We start from the raw sequence: 18,715 nt of genomic DNA, 5'->3' as shown, positions 1-18,715 counted from the left end.
CATCCAAGACCATACTTTCATATATTCGAAGTTCAATTCATACAATAGAGAATGCAGCAATGTGATAACCACCCTTCCTCCTAGTCGCATGATCGCTCTCCTTGATTTGGTTAGCACTAATATAATACCTTCTCTGGATACACCACATTTCAGTAAATGTCACATACTGGTACGGTATTCAATATACTAGTTTAAAAACACTGTATTTATACATCTATAGATACTGTTTGTACTAACGTATAAAACAGTTAAATCACACACTCTCTCACACACACACACACACACACACACACACACACACACACACACACAACATGCCACCCTCCCCCACCCGCTGCCCCACACACACGCACATAGATAGAAATCGCATCATATTTTGAGCGTTCAGAAAAATATAATTAGCAATAAATATATCTTTCTGTGGCCTGCATCTAAACTAGAGTAAAAAGTATACTGCTGACTGCCTCATTAATGATACAAAAAAAGGGAACTAATGAATCGTAACTTTTCATAGATTCCTTCCGTCGCAGTCTTGGAAGAAACAGAATTTTAAAAGTGCTTTATATGCCTGTATTTCTGTCATTTTCTTACGTTGAGCATATTACTCTCGTATTTTATGGTCTCCTCTTCGTTTGTGTAATAAATTTTATTAATTAGATAATTTTGTTAATTGATTGGTACGGTGTTTTATCATTCTTTTCTTGGAACGGCGTGTTTCATGGTACGAGGGGTCCTCTGGTGGTTACGTTACTCCGACCACTTCTCGCCTCCGCAGCATCCTGGCGGTCACGTTTACAGAGGGCACTGATTTCTTACTAGAGTCTGTTTTCGTTCATTTGGCTTCTTGTATTTTTATATTATTCTGTGAGCTCCGTAAGCTTGTACTTGTGTATGTTATTATAATTATATCTAAAATTCGCCACAAGAGCGTATTAGAATTATTGCCACTTAACTAATTCCATTTTTACAATCAACCTTCGGTCTTGTTTTAATTTATAGCATTTTATTACTGTAATGACTGCTATAGACTTCACCGATTGTATACTTCTCATTATTCTACATTGCACAATTGTATAATTGAAAAATGGGTGAACACCTACAGTAGGACATCTGGTGAGCTTGCGACACAAAAGTTTGTGGCTACTATACCACAATTTGTTTTGAACAGTAGCGCTCTTAACAAAATGACTCTAGTATGTGCGATGACTCATTTATATGTGACGATACTGAGCTGATTTTGTTTAATCTTTCTACATGTTTTTAAAGTAGGTATGCCTCGTCATGTTTAAAGTTCGTAATTTTCGAAAGTATGCCAGTAATACTTGTCATTATGGCCTATTTTTTTGTTTTAATTTGTAGACAATGCACGAGTGGTATTTGTGTTTCCTTCCCATGTTTTGCTCCAGATCTGAAGATGGTCAGTGCTGACCGAAACCGGTAGTCTAACAACATAACATTTTCTGATCAAAGACGGAAATAAAGAAATTTATTCCACTACATTCATCGTTGTTGCTACCCGCCATTGTAAATCGCCCAAAGCTGTTCGAAGGGGAACCACGTAAACAAGTCCTTTATTGCCCTCATACAATAAAGTCACACACAGTGACGTGTGGTAGTCTAGGAGGCCAATGGTTCAGTGCTAGATCCGGACTCCACTAGCGGCCGTGTTGAAATGCTACATTCCCGGCTTTTTTTTTAAGTGTGGAAAAAATCCGGATCTCCTGGATATCCAATTACGTAATACCTCTAACCGATTTTTCCCCACAAATGACCCGACGCAAAACTCCCAGAAAACGGTGTAGAGCAGATGCACTTTGGAGAGTCTCTCTCGTGTTTGATTACAGAATATTGCTGATGTACTCTCCATATTCTTGCGTAACGGCGATTCATGTTTCCACGTAAATGGAACGTAGCCTCATTACTAAACTTGAAAGGAAGTCATCTGACATCTCCACACCCAGACTAAATTCTTGAAGCAATGATACATTTGTGTTTTTCACTATAATGATGGTCTTGTATTAAATGAAACACAAACAGCTGAATCACAAACCTTGCTGCAGATAAGTCAGGCAGGCGTGTTTTCACCGCAAATTGACTGATCCATTAAACTTCTGGCGTGCAACCGCCGAAACCCAATTTATACCAACACTTCTACCGTGTCCTTTCGATAAATTCAGACTGAGCCGACGGACTGAAGTATAACATTCGTTTCCTCGCTTGACACCTGCCAAACGTACCACTGCGTATGCGGCCACGCATGCACCGACGGCAGAGACATCATTCGGCTGAAAAGAAGTGCGCATAATTTCAGTATGTGGCTACGCGATCGATTCATGCTGGGATGTCGATGTATTATAATGACCCGGACCGTAGAGACTTTGAGAGATTACTGAAGAAAGCCGCGTGGGATTAGCCGTGCGGTCTAGGGCGCTGCAGTCATGGACTGTGCGGCTGATCCCGGCGGAGGTTCGAGTCCTCCCTTGGGCATGGGTGTGTGTGTTTGTCCTTACGATAATTTAGGTTTAGTAGTGTGTAAGCTTAGAGACTGATGACCTTATCAGTTAAGTCCCATAAGATTTCACACACATTTGAACATTTTTTTACTGAAGAAAGCGCCGGTTTCTATAACTTGTCCAGGCTGCCACTGTCATCTCTAATAATTAAATTCTTCACCAAACAAATTTCTCTGAGGGCACTCATCGTCTGGGAAGGGTGGTGACACCTGTTTGCATGTAACTGTAAGTCCATGTGAATCACCTTCAGATAATCTGCTTGTAAGGTTTCATCTTACTTGTGGTGAATTAAAGCATCCTAAAATGGAAGACAACTCTCCCCTTTTAGATTTCCATCGTAAATTGAGTTTTTCTGTCGATGAAATCTAGACAGTTTAAAAATTCCTGTAATTTATCCTCACCATGGGCCAATCCACAAATGTCTCATTAACATGTCTTCAAAATAATGTTGGTTCCAATAAGCTGATTCCAGCCCCTATTTCTCCTACTCCTCCAAAGAAAGAGAACTAGAGACTATGGCTGAACTACCCACGGAAAAATCATTAGTGTGTTCAAAAATTTGTTATTAAATCGAGGTCTCCATGTGTTTGAACAAAATGGGAACCTCTATACCAAAACCTCTGCAAATAATATATAATGATTCCGAAAGGCGAACGTTCACAAGTAAGGAAACCACATAAAAGCTAATAATCAGCATGTTGCCAGTGAAGTCCTTTGCTTTCTGTGTGTGTCGAGCCTATTTTCCCATTAGAGGTTTCAATAACGAGGCTTGTAACGAGGCAAGTGTTCGGCACGGTCGTTATTTGGAGACCCAGTGTTGCTACTGGTCTGATAGAAACACATTTCTTATCAATTTTTGGGGCTCCATGAAGCCTTGGAGGAATCGCATCACTTCGTTTCAGTCTTTGCACAACTTCCAGTCACAAGGGGCAGGCGTTCAGAAGCACCACTATCCTCCATACCACCTAGTTAGTGGGTGTGCCACCACTCGGAGTGTCTACCCATTTCATCACGATAGACGTCACAAGACATTACAACGTTGGCATTACCTTTATCAGCAGTAGAACCACTGGCTGAGTAACATGGCGAAGTTTACTTAGTTTGATGACAAAACCATTTTTCAGTTGGGTGGGTTCGTCAATAAGCAAAATTGACGCATTTGGGGTACTAAGAATCCGCATTTCGCAATGGAGAAGTCTCTTCACCTTCAACGGTTCACTGTGTGTGCAATGTGCAGTCCCGTAATAACCGGTGGGATATTCCTTGATGGCAAGGTGACTATCGAATGGTAAGTGAAGATGATTTCTTCCCCATTATCCAAAGTGTCTCTGATTTCGACAAGATGTGGTTTACACATGACGGAGCTCGAGTGTTTTGAAGCAGGAGAGTGTTTGATGTAGTAGAAGAGCACTTTGGGGACCGCATTCTGGCTCAAGAGGTACCCAGAGACCACTGGCATGGGCCTCAATTGGCCGCCATATTCTCAGGATCTCAACACATGCGCCTCGTTTCCGTGGGGCTACATTAAAGGCAAGGTGTACAGCAATAACCCCACAACCATAACTGATCTGAAAACAGGCATTCAGGTTGTCATCGACAGCATCGATGTACGGACACTTCAGCGGGTCATGCAGAATTTCGCTATTTGTCTGCGCCACATCACGCCAAGGATGGCAGGCATATCGAACATGCCATATCCTAGATCCGAATATCTGTAGTAACTCTTACATGTTGAATAAAGTGTGTACACGCCGTAGTTTGTAACTAATTTACGTTTTTTTCATATAGTTCAATAATTGTTACCCAGTATATCATCACTATTTTATAGCTCTACACTGAGAGAAGTAAACTGAGCATCAAGAACGAGCTGTGCGAGATAAACGAAAGTAGGTAGCTGGGTTTCTAAATCTGAAAGACGATGTCCATTCAAATTTCGCTTCATTCGCACAATGTTGGCGCTTGTAGTACCACTATGACGATGAAGTCAGGATTGTCTTAAATATACGCTGTAACGGTCCTGAATATTAGCTACCTTTGTGACTGGATGTGGTGAGTTGATATTAGTCAACAATACCTTTAAGGTGACAAAGACGCCATTATCCTCATTGAGTTTGAAAGATGTCGTGTAATAAGGCAACGAGAAGCTGGTTGTTCCTTCCAAGATACTGCAGACAGGCTTGGTAGGAATGTGGCTACTGCACATGATTGTTGGTAGCAGCGGTCACGAGAATGTAAGAAGACCTGACTCTGAAGGGCCACGTGGCACTACCGAGAGGGAAGACTATCATGTTCGGTGTGTGGGTCTGGTGCATCGCAATGCATCTGCAGCGGCAATTTGACCTTCTGTTGGCACCACAGTAACACCAAGAGCTGTTACAAATCGGTCACTTCAAAGACAGCTCCGAGCCAGACACCCCATGGCATGCCTTCCACTGACGCCTAACCACCGCCATGTGCGACTTCGTGGTGTCAAGCGAGAGCTCATTGGAGGACAGGGTAGAGGTGTGTTGTGTTCTCTGACGAAAGCTGGTTCTACCGCGGTGCAGATGGCCATGTGTTGCTTAGAAGGAGACCAATCGAGGGCTTGCAACCATCTTTTTCCAAAGCTGTTTCACAGCGGAAGACTGCACTGTAGTTCCTTTTCTAGATGGTCGCACAGATGACAGAATGATACATATCGAAATAGATGACATAGGGATAGAAAAACAAAACCGCTCAAAAGAGGAAAGGCCGCTGGACGTGATGGGATACCAGTTTGATTTTACAAAGAGTACGCGAAGGAACTTGTCCCCCCTTCTTGCAGCGTTGTACCGTAGGTTCCTAGAAGAGCGTAGGGTTCCAAAAGATTGGGAAAGGACACAGGCCATCCCCGTTTTCAAGAAGGGACGTCGAACACATGTGCAGAACTGTAGACCTATATCTCTAACGTCGATCAGTTGTAGAATTTTGGAACACGTAAGACTCAGAGGGCCATAGACACGGGTTCCCAGGTAGATGCCGCGTTTCTTGACTTCCGCAAGGAGTTTGATACAGTTCCCCACAGTCCTTTAATGAACAAAGTAAGAGCATGTGGGCTATCAGACCAATTGTGTGATTGCATTGGAGAGTTCCTAGATAACACAACGCATCATGTCATTCTCAATGAGAGAGAAGTCTGCCGAAGTAAGAGTGATTTCAGGTGTGCCACAGGGGAGTGTCGTAGGACCGTTGCTATTCAGAACATATATAAATGACCTCGTGGATAACATCGGAAGTGCACTGAGACTTTTTGCGGATGATGTAGTATATCGAGAGGCTGTAACAATGGAAAATTGTACTGAAAATCAGGAGGATCTGCAACGAATTGACGCGTGGTGCAGGGAATGGCAATATAACCTCAATGTCGACAACTGTAATGTGCTGCGAATAAATAGAAAGAAAGATCCCATATCATTTAGCTACAATATAGCAGGTCAGGAACTGGAAGTACTTAATTCCATAAATTATCCGGGAATAGGCATTAGGAGTAATTTAAAATGGAATGTCCATATAAAATTAATCGTCGGTAAAGCAGGTGCCAGACTGAGATTCATTGGAAGAAACCTAAGTAAATGCAATCCGAAAACAAAGGAAGTAGGTTACAGTACACTTGTTCGCCCACTGCTTGAATACTGCTCACTGGTGTGGGATCCGTACCAGGTAGGGTTGATAGAAGAGATAGAGAAGATCCAACGGAGAGCAGCGAGCTTCGTTATAGGATCATTTAGTATTCGCGAAAGCGTTACGGAGACGATAGATAAACTGCAGGGGAAGACTCTGCAAGAGAGACGCTCAGTAGCTCGGTATGGGCTTATGTTGAAGTTTCGAGGACATACCTTCACCGAGGAATCAAGCTGTATATTGCTCCCTCCTACGTATATCTCGCGAAGAGACCATGAGGTTAAATCAGAGAGATTAGAGTCCACACAGAGGCATACCGACGATCTTTCTTTCCACGAACGATACGAGACTGGAATAGAAGGGAGAACGGATAGAGGTACTCAAAGTACCCTCGGCCACACACCAGGTGGCTTGCGGAGTATGGATGTAGATGTGGATCCTGTCTGCGTGCGAGACACGCTGGACCTACACCTGGATTTATGGCGTGTGATGCCTTTTCGTATGACAGCATGAGTTCTCTCGTGATTATCCCACGAAACCTGACTACAAATTAATACGTCAGTAAGGTGGTTCGACCTTTCGTGCTGACTGCCGTTCATGAAAAGCATCTCAGGATGTATTTTCCAAGAGAGTAACGCTTACCCACATACCATCGTTGTAATGCAACGTGCTCTAGAGAGGGTCGACATGTTACCATGATATGCTCGGTCACCAGATTTGTCTGCAGTGGAGCACAGACAGGACATTATCGGACGACAACTCCGGCGTTATCCACAGACATCATTAACCGTCTCTGCATTCGCTGACCAAGTGCAACGGGCATAGAACTCCATCTCATGAACTGACATGCGGGACCTACAACATCAAGTATGCACTTTTACATGCTTGCGTTCAACATTATTAATGTACCAGCCTTTCACATTTGCAACGGCTTATTTCGTGCTTACACTAACCTGTGATTTTACTTTCTTAATCACGTAAATACGTTATTTAGATAAATGACATTAATTGTTTTCCGAGGTTACGACTTTTTTCTGTCAGCGTATGTAAGAAGGCTAACTCACCTTATTCAAAATGTGATGTGATACATATACGGCGCCATATCTGTTCGATTTACTTGACATTCATCCATAAGTGAACTGTTTATGCTGGCTGGCCTCTGGCGGTACCTGTCGCCTCAATTGTTACCTCACTGTGCCGAACACGTGCAGCACACCTCTGTGTGGGAGGCCTTGTAACAACAGGGTCAGAGTGCTAAATATCCTGACGAAACAAGCCGCGGGCGCGGCGCAGCGCTCGCAGCATACCTGTGACTCTTTAATTAGAATTCATTCCACTAATTAGCGCAAGCCTCGTTTTCCGTGTCAGTGAACGTTAGCTGAACTAGATAATTGGCAGTTATTCAGCGCAGATCCGCAATTATCTCGATTCCAGCGACTCTGTCGCCTGTCGCGCAAATCTGTACTCACAGCGGCTGCATCCGCCTCCAGAAAATCACAAGACTCACAGATCAACAAATACGGCTACGTTCGATGATTAAAGAGACATACTGAAGTAGAAACGGAACAGTTTGTACGAGTTTCATACTTTTATGATTTCAGGTTGGCATCACTGCGTTGACCTGAGAACTGCTCAGAAAATTATTTAAAACCTCAATGTTGCAGTTAATCACGACGTGTCCACTAGAAATTTCCGCGTTAACTGAACACCGTTCTGTGATCCGACATTTTTTAAAACAAGAGGTGAAATATCCGGCTGAAATCTTTTCTCGGGTGATTTTTTAGTATGGTGAAAGTTGAATGCAGGTCGGAAGTTCTTATAAGTGAGTAGAACAGTACGAAAATTATCGAACCTCACTGACGGAGAGCAGCATCCTCGCCGGCAGGTTGATGTGTCAACTCCTTCGTTTGAAACCAGCGTTGACGACATTGCTTGTGAAGACCGCTGTGCTATTTGAACATTTAGCCTAAACAGTCGCTGCTGTTGTTGCACTATCACTAACGAGGTCAGATACAGAAAAATAAGTGCAAGATTGGCTCCGTAAAAGTTAATGCAACAACAAGGGGACAAGACTCATTGTGTGTACAAACTTGTAAAAACGTAATGAAAAGGAAAGTGATCATTTTCTACATAAGATTTTAACGTATGATGCAACTTGGGTTCATCGTTTTGCAGCGGAGTCCAAAAGACAAAGCATGGAATAGCAGTACACCAGATCACCTGTTCGAAAAAAATTCATAGCGCAAGCAACACCGGGAAAAATCATGTTAACCTTTTGTGATTATTTGGAAGTCAGCGCGGAGCAAAGAGAGCCTACTACTCAGACATATTGACCAACAAAGCATAGCTAGGAATGAGGGGCAAACTTCGTCATTCTCGCAGAAAGGCGCTATATCCCTACACGATAATGCCCGCACTCAAACCGCCCAGTTGCCCTCGAATTTTAATTTCTTTGGTGCACTCAAAAGAAACTACGTAGAAAATGGTGAAACAATTTGTTGAAAAGTATCTCAAATAACAAAACTAAGACTTCTTTGCAATAGGTGTAAAGAACTAGTTCATCAATGGAACGAAATTGAGGGGATTATGTTGAAAAATATTAAAAGTCTCATTTTGTAAAAATACAAAGATTTTCTTACATCAGTTTGTCTCTTTAAATATACAATGTCCCTCGTATATCTGCCACGATCCACTGTACAGCGCATTGTGGAGGGTACTTCGTACCAATATCAATGGTGTTCTGACGTACTCTATTCGCGGGATGACCGAGGGAAAATTATATAATTCTGTAAGCCCCCAAATCTCTCTGATCTCAATGTCTTAGCCTTACAACAAGTATACGATGGTGATAGCAGAACGGTTACTGTTGTTCAAACACAGGCCCTCTAAATTATCCAACAAGATTTTGAAAGTACCACGTCCGCTTTCTTCCAAGGATAACGGTACTATTTGACCATTTAAGTTTACAACGCATTTTTATTACACTTTCTTAAGCGTTATAGTAACGTCTCCCCTATCCCTTCCCCCCCCCCCCCCCCCCCCCCCCCAGAAGCTCGAACTATAGAACTAGTTGCACTAGCGTTTTGTACGCCACTTCCCTTGCAGATACACTGCATTTTCCCAGAAACCTTGCAACAAATCTGCCTTTTACTTCCCTTCCCTAATACCGAGATTACGTGGTCGGTTTTCACATTGCTTCTTAATATTACCCCTATATATGCACACCGTATGACGTGCTCAAGAAGTTGAACAATTTTGTGTCCTTGCAGTCTTTCTGCACATGTACATCTACATCTATAATTGCAGGCAAGCTTTCAGTGTGTGGCGGAGGATACTTTGTGTACCAGTGCCATAGTGTCACTTCGGCTTTTACTGTGACCATCGTGAAGGGTTCGCTTGAAGAAGATTGCTGGTAAGCCTCCTTGTGGGATCGAATCTAATTTTCTCTTCGTGGTCTGTTAGTGAGATGTACGTAGAAGGAAGCAACGTATTAGTTGACTATTCTAAGGGCGTATGTTCTCGGAACTTTAACGTTAAACCACACTCCGATACAGAATGCGTCTCTAACAGCGTCTGCCACTGGAGTTGGCTGAGCATCTCCGTCACGCTTTCACGCTTACTAAATGAACCTGTGACGAAACGTGCTGCTCTTCTGTGGATCTCCTCTCTTTCCTCTAGCTATCCTACATGCTACGGATCCCAGGCCGTCGAGTAATGTTGAAGTATTGAAGTATTGGTCGAATTAGTGTCTTATAAGTTACTTCGTTCATTGATTGACAACATTTCCTGAAGATTCTTCCACAGAATCTCAGTCTGGCATCTGCCTTAGCCGACATTAATTTTATGTTAGCGTTCCACTTCATATCGCTCCGCAAGCATATTCCTAGATACGATACTGGCCATTAAAATTGCTACACCATGAAGATGACGTGCTACAGACGCGAAATTTAACCGACATTAAGAAGATGCTGTGATGATTAGCTTTTCAGAGCATTCACACAAGGTTGGTGCCGGTGGTGACACCTTCAATGTGCTGACATGAGGCAAGTTTCCAACCGATTTCTCATACACAAACAGCAGTTGACCGGAGCTGTCTGGTAAAACGTTGTTCTGATGCCTCGTGTAAGGAGGAGGAATGCCTACCATCACGTTTCCGACTTTGATAAAGGTCGGATTGTAGAACACTGCTATTGCGGTTTATCGTATCGCGACATTGCTGCTCGCATTGGTCGAGATCCAGTGACTGTTAGCAGAATATGGAATCGGTAGTTTCAGGAGGGTAATACAGAACGCCGTATTGGATCTCAACGGCCTGGTATCACTAGCAGTCGAGATGACAGGCATCTTATCCGCATGGCTGTAACGCATCGTGCAGTCACGTCTCGATCCCTGAGTCAACAGATGGGTACGTTTGCAAGACGACAACCATGTGCACGAACACTACGACGACGTTTGCAGCAGCATGGACTATCAGCCCGGAGACCATGGCTGCGGTTACGCTTGACATAGCATCACAGACAGGAGCGTCTGCGATGGGCGCACGAATGGCAAAATGTCATTTTTTCGGATGAATCCAGGTTCTGTTTACAGCATCGTGATGGTCGCATCCGTGTTTGGCGACACCGCGGTGAACGCACATTGTCAGAGTGTATTCATCATCGCCATACTGCCGTATCACCCGGCGCGACGGTATGGGGTGCCATTGGTTACACGTCTCGGTCACCTCTTAATCACATTGACGGCATTTTGAACAGTGGACTTTAAATTTCAGATGTGTTACGACCCATGGCCCTACCCTTCATTCGATCCCTACGAAACCCTACATTTCAGCAGGATAATGCACGACTGCATGTTGCAGGTCCTGTACGGGCCTTTCTGGATACAGGGAATGTTCGACTGCTGCCCTGGTCAGCACATTCTCCAGATCTCTCACCAATTGAAAACGTCTGGTCAATAGTGGCCGAGCGACTGGCTCGTCACAATACGCCAGTCACTACTCTTGATAAACTGTGGTATCGCGTTGAAGCTGCGTGGGCCGCTGTACCTGTACACGCCATCCAAGCTCTGTTTGATTTAATACCCATGTGTATCAAGGCCGTTATTACGGCCAGAGGTGGTTGTTCTGGGTACTGATTCCTCAGGATCTATGCACCCAAATTGCGTGAAAATGTAATCACATGTCAGTTCTAGTACAACATATTTGTCCAATGAATACCCGTTTATCATCTGCATTTCTTCTTGGTGTAGCAATTTTAATGGGCAGTAGTGTATATTATGGAAGTAACTGCTTCTCTGTCTTATATGTGTTATGTTTCATTTATCTTACCTCTTGTCCGGTTATTATCTTTGTCTTCGGTGAATTGAAGTACGTGTGTGTTGGTCGGAAAGAAGATTAGATTCTATCCTTCCTCGTGTGAGAACTAAACGTCCTCTCAATTCTTCCAATTAATCTGAGTCTATCTTCAACGCAGCTATAGTTAATTGACCTTTACAACCTAAATCACAGCGTACAAGAAACACTAGCTATTGAGTGGAGTAGTAGAGCAATTTCAAGTTCTGTAGTCTGTTTACGCTGTAAAAATGACATACAGAGCTGCCAGACTTTGCCCCAAACGCTGAGTCTCCGCTAGTCTCTTTGTATTCCTCAATACGTTTCTGACAATGTCGCCTCCATATACATAATTGTGCTCTCTTCCACAACCCGATACAGCAGGCGTATAAATTATCCGCGGCATCATTTGTAGACAATACCCTCGCGTACAGGAAGAAACAGAACACCTAGAAAGATTAGAGTTAGGACATTCATATTCAGAGGACATGTGCATTAGTATGTTCTGCAGAAATGATTAGTATTGGAACCATGTCGACCTGAGAGTACAAGGTCAACGTCGGTATCGCGGGGCAAGACCACCTACATCTAAAATGTGCCTGCGGCTCTCGTTGTCACTATAAACCGACGGTAATGGATCAGTGTGCCTTTGCAGACGTGCAGGATGCCTCACAGACGTTTGCGGGAACTGTACCGTCAAATCAGTGAGCTTGAAAGAGGGCGCATTATTGGCAGGAAAGAATGTGACCCATCCATCGGGGAAAATGCTGCTCGTGTGGGACGAAGTGTTTCGGAAGTGCAAAAAAACGGGTGTATGCAGATTAATTCACGTAAGACCGTAGAACACTACGAGATGATTCAGGTCGCACCACCCAGACCACCTCCCCCACGAGAAGATCGACACCTCATCCGAATGGCAGTACAGGGCAGATCTGCTTCCTCTTCAGCTCAGGTTGAACAGTGGAACAGTGTAAGATATCATACTCTATCGGAGGTGATAGTCCGTCGCCATTTATTATAGCATATGTTACGTGATCGTCGTCCACTTCCCTGCCTTCCTTTGACGAATGTGCAGTTACATGCTCCACGACAAAGGTGTATGGAGCGACGTTACTGGGGCAGGAATGGCATCAGATAGAATATTCGGTAGAATCCAGGTTCCGTTTTTTTGAAAAAGATGGCCACATTTGGTTCGCCGCCGACTGTAGGGGGGGAGGGGAGGGGGGCGCCATCACAGTGACTGCACTCGCACAAGGCATGCAACAACAACTCAAGACTTTATGGTGTGGAGTGCTATTGCGTACAACCACAAATAACAGTTGGTGCACGTCCAGGGTACTGTGACCAGTGCGATCTGCGTGAATGACATCCTGCTACCCGTAGCCATACCTTTTCTGCAATGGACACCAGATGCCATTTTACAGCAAGACAATGCACAATGACATGTTGCTGCAAGAACACGTGCCTTCTTGGTGTCACAGGGTGTTATCCTTTTGCCCTGGCCCGCCAGATGCCAGCCTTGTGTCGAGTGGAAAATGTGTAGGATATGGTGAAACAATGGGTGCAGTGTTGTGACCCAATCCCAACCACCGCAGATGAACGTTGTAACCAGGTGATTGCAGCATGGGTGAATATACCACAGGACACTCTCCGCGCTTTATACGCGCTGATGCCATCACGCATGGTACAACTTATCAGGGCACATGGTGGGCACTCTGCCTACTTGGCAACAGGAGACGTCCTGAACCGAGGTGACTGAAACGCTAATCATTTCTGATGAACATACTAATGTACATATCCTGTGAATATGAACGTCCTACCTCTATTCGTTCATGACGTCCTGCTTTTTAACATGATCGTCCATAATGTTTTAGCGACCTGATTTCCCACATCCGGCAGATACTTAAGGAACTGCGTTTTTAGTCGTGAACTGTAGAAATAACGTTGATTCTTTACCGGTTTCGGTCTCTCTGACCCTGTTATGAGAGTCTGATGGTTAGAACTGCAGCCCCTTACACGAGAGCGAGTTGAAATGCCTACGAAGATTCTATATGAAAAATCTTAAAGCTTGTTACATAAAACAGTTTTATTAGCTTTGCACCACTTTATTCTTCACATCTACAAATTTATTTCTCAACATAGTCACCTTGGCAACGAAAACATTTGTTTCAGCGAGAGACCACTATGTTGATAACGTCACTGTAGAACGTTTTTCCACCAATGAGAGCCTGTCACCATCGTACGGTGGCTGGGGCGCGGCAGCACACACAGAGTGAACTAAGTAATATTGACTTGGTATACATGTACCGTGTATTTGCAAATTTTTTTATGGGGTCTTGCCGCTGTATGTGTTGATTTTAGCCTTTGACTACGCCTATTTAGGCAAGCTGTTTTAGCGTGGTTACCCACGCTGAAACCTAGGTAAACACCAGGTAGTTTGTGCAATTGAGACAGATTTTTCATAATTATTTCGATGGGTGGAGCCTTTGTAAACGCAAGAATCACGTGTCGTCAATTGTTGCAGAAGAAGTTTCATTTCATTTTCTTTCGTACTCCCATTCCACGTGCTTAAGTTTTTTTGTTAGGTGGTGCACTTTAGTATCAAGTATAATAGTGTTTCACAGAGACGTCAGAGTGTCACCTAAACGAAATCTTTGCTGAGGTATGTTTACTGGAACGTTTTGCTTCTATTTACACCAGTAGAAAAATGCTCCTAACGAAGCACAAAATCTACGAATATGTTCCTGATTGTTTAAAAGACTGCGACTGAAAAGTGAAGTACCATCTGCATCATTCTACCTTCCTCAGCACCTTTAAAAATATCGACAAAAAATTTGACATGCGAACATATGCTTGCTTTTTTTAACATGCAGTTACCTCATATTCTTACAAGCTTCCATAAATGTCACTCATTCACAAACATTAGTCCATGGGTTTAAGACGCTCATACCCATCCACTTCCAACTGCCCTTTCTCACTCACTCATTCAGTCCAACTTGCCGTTACCTCTTGGTGTTCCTCTTTCATTGTCTTCTGTGTTACAGTCCCCTTCCTTCTGTGCTACTACTACAGTCTCCTCTCATTGTTACTGTTTTCCTCCTGCTCTCTCTTATCGCTAATACCTCATTGCTTCCTTCCTGTTTCTGCATTCTCTTATCACTGCCATTATATCAACCTTCCTCATTGTCATTACCGTATACTCTATTTGTCGTTATCACTGGCTTTGACCTACTTCCACTTTTTATTTCTCTTTATTCCTTCTCCCTATCTGGCAATGTCTTCTCCACTGTTTCCTAGCTCTGTTCTGTCACTGTCAACTATGTTTCACTGCCACTATGTCCCTCTCTCACCCACACACTGTCATTGTTTCCTTCGCTCTTTCTATAACACAGCTACTGTTTATTATCTTCTAGTATTTACTACTTCTCCGTCTCTTTCCCACAGCCACTGTCTCCTACTCTCTCAGCACAGAAAGCACGAATACGTCCCCATACCGAAATTTTTGGGAAAATTTTGGAAGGTACTGAGGAAGGTAGAATTATGCAGCTCGCACCCCAATTCTCTGAGAGAGCCTTTTACATAAACTTAAACACATTAGCATTTCTTGTGCTTGGACAGGAGTTCTTTCCCTTTGGTTCCCTTCTGTTAACGCAAAACTAGTTCTACGTCCCACAGGTGATTTTATGTACAAAAAAAAAAAAATAAAATAAATTGCATATGCTATACTACTACAACGTGGGGTTCACGGATGATAACGGAGACACTTTACAGCATACTTCTCCGTGCTGTGACACTTTATGAACTACGTTTCCCCTCACAGCGAATTTTACATTCGCATTTTACGTGTACAAATAGAGTAATTTTGAACATCTGTATTTTGGAAATGATTAGAGATACCAAGAAAATATTCAAGGTTGTTCGATATTGGGATCTTAGGAATATATTGCAAAAATTTAGCCGTTTGATTTTCATAGGCGTCTTGGAATCTTCTGTTTGGTTTTGGTTCGCTGGCGACAGCTAGACTATAGTAAAAAATTTTTTAATGGTTTTCCGTGTAACCGGACATGAACTAATGGTGCCTCCGTAATTACCATCAAGCCCACCGCCGACTACATGAAATGCAAAAGAACCAACCGATTTGCTCTATTTGCCTTACGAGGAGGATTTGTGTAATATTCATAGTTTGATCCTGTGCTGCATGACAGTGACACTAACACGATGCTTCTGTTGGTATACGAATGGTCCGTAACCAAAGGGCTTCCCAAAACACAGGATCCTACCTTTTATGACCAGTAAAACCCTACTTAGGAGCACTGAAAAATGCCATTTCTATGAGCGAAATTTTAAAATACATTCCGTACACATACTGTCGTATACATACCGACTATCACGCTACTACCACTGTTAACTACGGCACACTCTGTACAGTGGTTGCCGTATAGCAGTTTTATTCACACGGCCCTTTCGGATAGCACAGTGGGGATAGGCCGCAATGGTGGCCACTCATCGCTGTGCTCTCGGGACAGGAGCGAGTCTCTTAGAATGAGGTGACAAAAGTCTTGGGATACCGACATGCACACATACACGTGGCTTTAGTATCGCGACCCAAAATAAAGAAGGACAGTGCACTGGCGAGACTGTCAATTGGACTCAGGTGAGAACGTTTCCAATGTGATTATGGCCGCACGACGGGAATTAACATACTTTTACGCGGCGTGGTAATTGGAGCTAAATGGATGGGACATTTCATTTCGGAAATCGTTAGAGAATACAGTATTCCGAGATCCACAGAGTCGAGTGAGTGCCGAGAATGCACAATTTCTGGTATTCTTCTCACCAACGCAGTGGCTGACGGCCTTCGCTTCACGAGCGAGAGCAGAGGCGTTTGCGTAGAGTTGCTAGTGCTAACACACCAACAACACTGCGAGACATAACCTCAGAAATCCATGTGAAGCGTACGATGAAAGTAAACGTTAAACAGTAAGGCGAAATTTGGCGTTAATGGGCTGTGGATCTCGTCGTCGTGCGGTAGCGTTCTCGCTTCCCACGCCCGGGTTCGATTCCCGGCGGGGTCAGGGATTTTCTCTGCCTCGTGATGGCTGGGTGTTGTTTGCTGTTCTTAGGTTAGTTAGGTTTAAGTAGTTCTAAGTTCTAGGGGACTGATGACCATAGATGTTAAGTCCCATAGTGCTCAGAGCCATTTTTTGAATGGGCTGTGGGAGGAGACTAGAGAAGCGAGTGCCTTTTCTGGTCAGATGAGTTCAGATTTCAGTTTGAAGGAGCTGATGTTAGGGTTCGAGTGTGGCGCTCACGCAACGAATCCGAGGAACCAATTAGTCAACTAGGCACTGTGCGGGTTGGTGGCTCCATAATGGTGTGGGCTGCGTTTAGATGGAACAGACTGGATCCTGTGGTCCAACTGAAACGATCATTGACTGTATGGTTACATTCGGATACTTGTAGACGATTTGCAGCTATTCATATACTTCATGTTCTCAAATAACAATGTGCCAAGTCACTGGGCCACAGTTGTTCGCAACTGATTTGAAGAACGTTCTGGGCAATACAAGCGAATTACACTACTGGCCACCAAATTGTTACACCACGAAGATGACGTGCTACAGACGCGAAATTTAATCGACAGGTAGAAGATGCTGTGATACGCACAGTTGTTCGCAATTGATTTGAAGAACGTTCTGGGCAATACAAGCGAATTACACTACTTGCCATCAAATTGTTACATCACGAAGATGACGTGCTACAGACGCGAAATTTAATCGACAGGTAGAAGATGCTGTGATACGCAAATGATTAGCTTTTCAGGGCATTCACACATGGTTGGCGCCTGTGTCGACACTTACAAAGTGCTCACATGAGGAAAGTTTCCAACCGATTTCTCATACACAAACAGCAGTTGACCGGCGTTGCCTGGTGAAACGATGTTGTGATGCATCGTGTAAGGAGGAGAAATGCGTACAATCACGTTTCCGACTTTGATAAAGGTCGGATTGTAGAACACCGCGATTGCGGTTTATAGTATCGCGACATTGCTACTCTCGTTGGTCGAGATCCAATGACTGTTAGCAGAATATGGAATCGGTGAGTTCAGGAGGGTAATACGGAACGCCGTGCTGGATCCCAACGGCCTCGTATTACTAGCAGTCGAGATGACAGGCATCTTATCCGCATGGCTGTAACGGATCGTGCAGCCAAGTCGCGATCCCTGAGTCAACAGATGGGGTCGTTTGCAAGACAACAACCATCTGCACGAGCAGTTCGATGACGTTTTCAGCAGCACGGACTATCAGCTCGGAGGCCATGGCTGCGGTTACCCTCGACGCTGCATCACAGACAGGAGCGCCAGCGATGGTGTACTCAACGACGAACCTGGGTGCACGAATGGTAAAACGTCATTCTTTCGGATGAATCCAGGTTCTGTTTACAGCATCATGATAGTGGCATCCATGTTTGGCGACATCACCGTGAACGCACATAGTAAGCGTGTATTCGTCATCGCCATACTGGCGTTTTACCCGGCGTGATGATGGTATGGGGTGCCATTGATTACACGTCTCGGTCACCTCTTGTTCGCATTGACGGCACTTTGAACAGTGCACGTTACATTTATGATGTGTTACAAGCCGTGGCTCTATCCTTCATTCGACCCCTGCGAAACCCTACATTTCCGTAAGATAATGCACGACCGCATGTTGCAGGTCCAGTACAGGCCTTTCTGGATACAGAAAATGTTCGACTGCTGCCCTGGCCAACGCATTCTCCAGATGTCTCACCAATTGAAAACGTCTGATCAATGGTGGCCGAGCAACTGACTCGTCACAATACGCCAGTTATCACTAGTCTAGATGAACTGTGGCATCGTGCTGAAGCTGCATGAGCTGTTATACGTGTACACGCCATCCAAGCTCTGTTTGACTCAATGCCCAGGCATACCAAGGCCGTTATGACGGCCAGAGGTGTTTGTTCTGGGTCCTGATTTCTCAGGAATATGCACCCAAACTGCGTGAAAAAAGAATCACATGTCAGTTCAAGTGTGATAAATTTTTCCAATGAAATACTCGTTTATCATCTGCATTTCTTTTTGGTGTATCAATTTTAACGGCCAGCAGTGTATTTAGCCTCCCAGATCGCGTAACATGAATCCAATCGAACATTTGTGGAACATAACCGATACGTCGGTCTGTGCACAAAATCGTGTACCGGCAATACTTTTGCA

At 44.0% G+C, this 18,715-nt stretch overlaps 1 protein-coding gene across 1 annotated transcript in view; it reads left to right on the top strand.

The window, feature by feature from the left end:
* Positions 1-18,715, top strand: part of LOC124805709 (leucine-rich repeat-containing protein 24-like) — a 677,046-nt gene that overhangs the window by 546,531 nt on the left and 111,800 nt on the right. The gene's annotated exons all lie outside the window — the stretch shown is intronic.

Source organism: Schistocerca piceifrons, chromosome 7, assembly GCF_021461385.2.
Source record: "Schistocerca piceifrons isolate TAMUIC-IGC-003096 chromosome 7, iqSchPice1.1, whole genome shotgun sequence".
NCBI classification, from domain to species: Eukaryota; Metazoa; Arthropoda; class Insecta; order Orthoptera; family Acrididae; genus Schistocerca; species Schistocerca piceifrons.
Note: the sequence above shows the minus strand (reverse complement) of the source record. Positions and strands in the feature narration are given on the sequence as shown.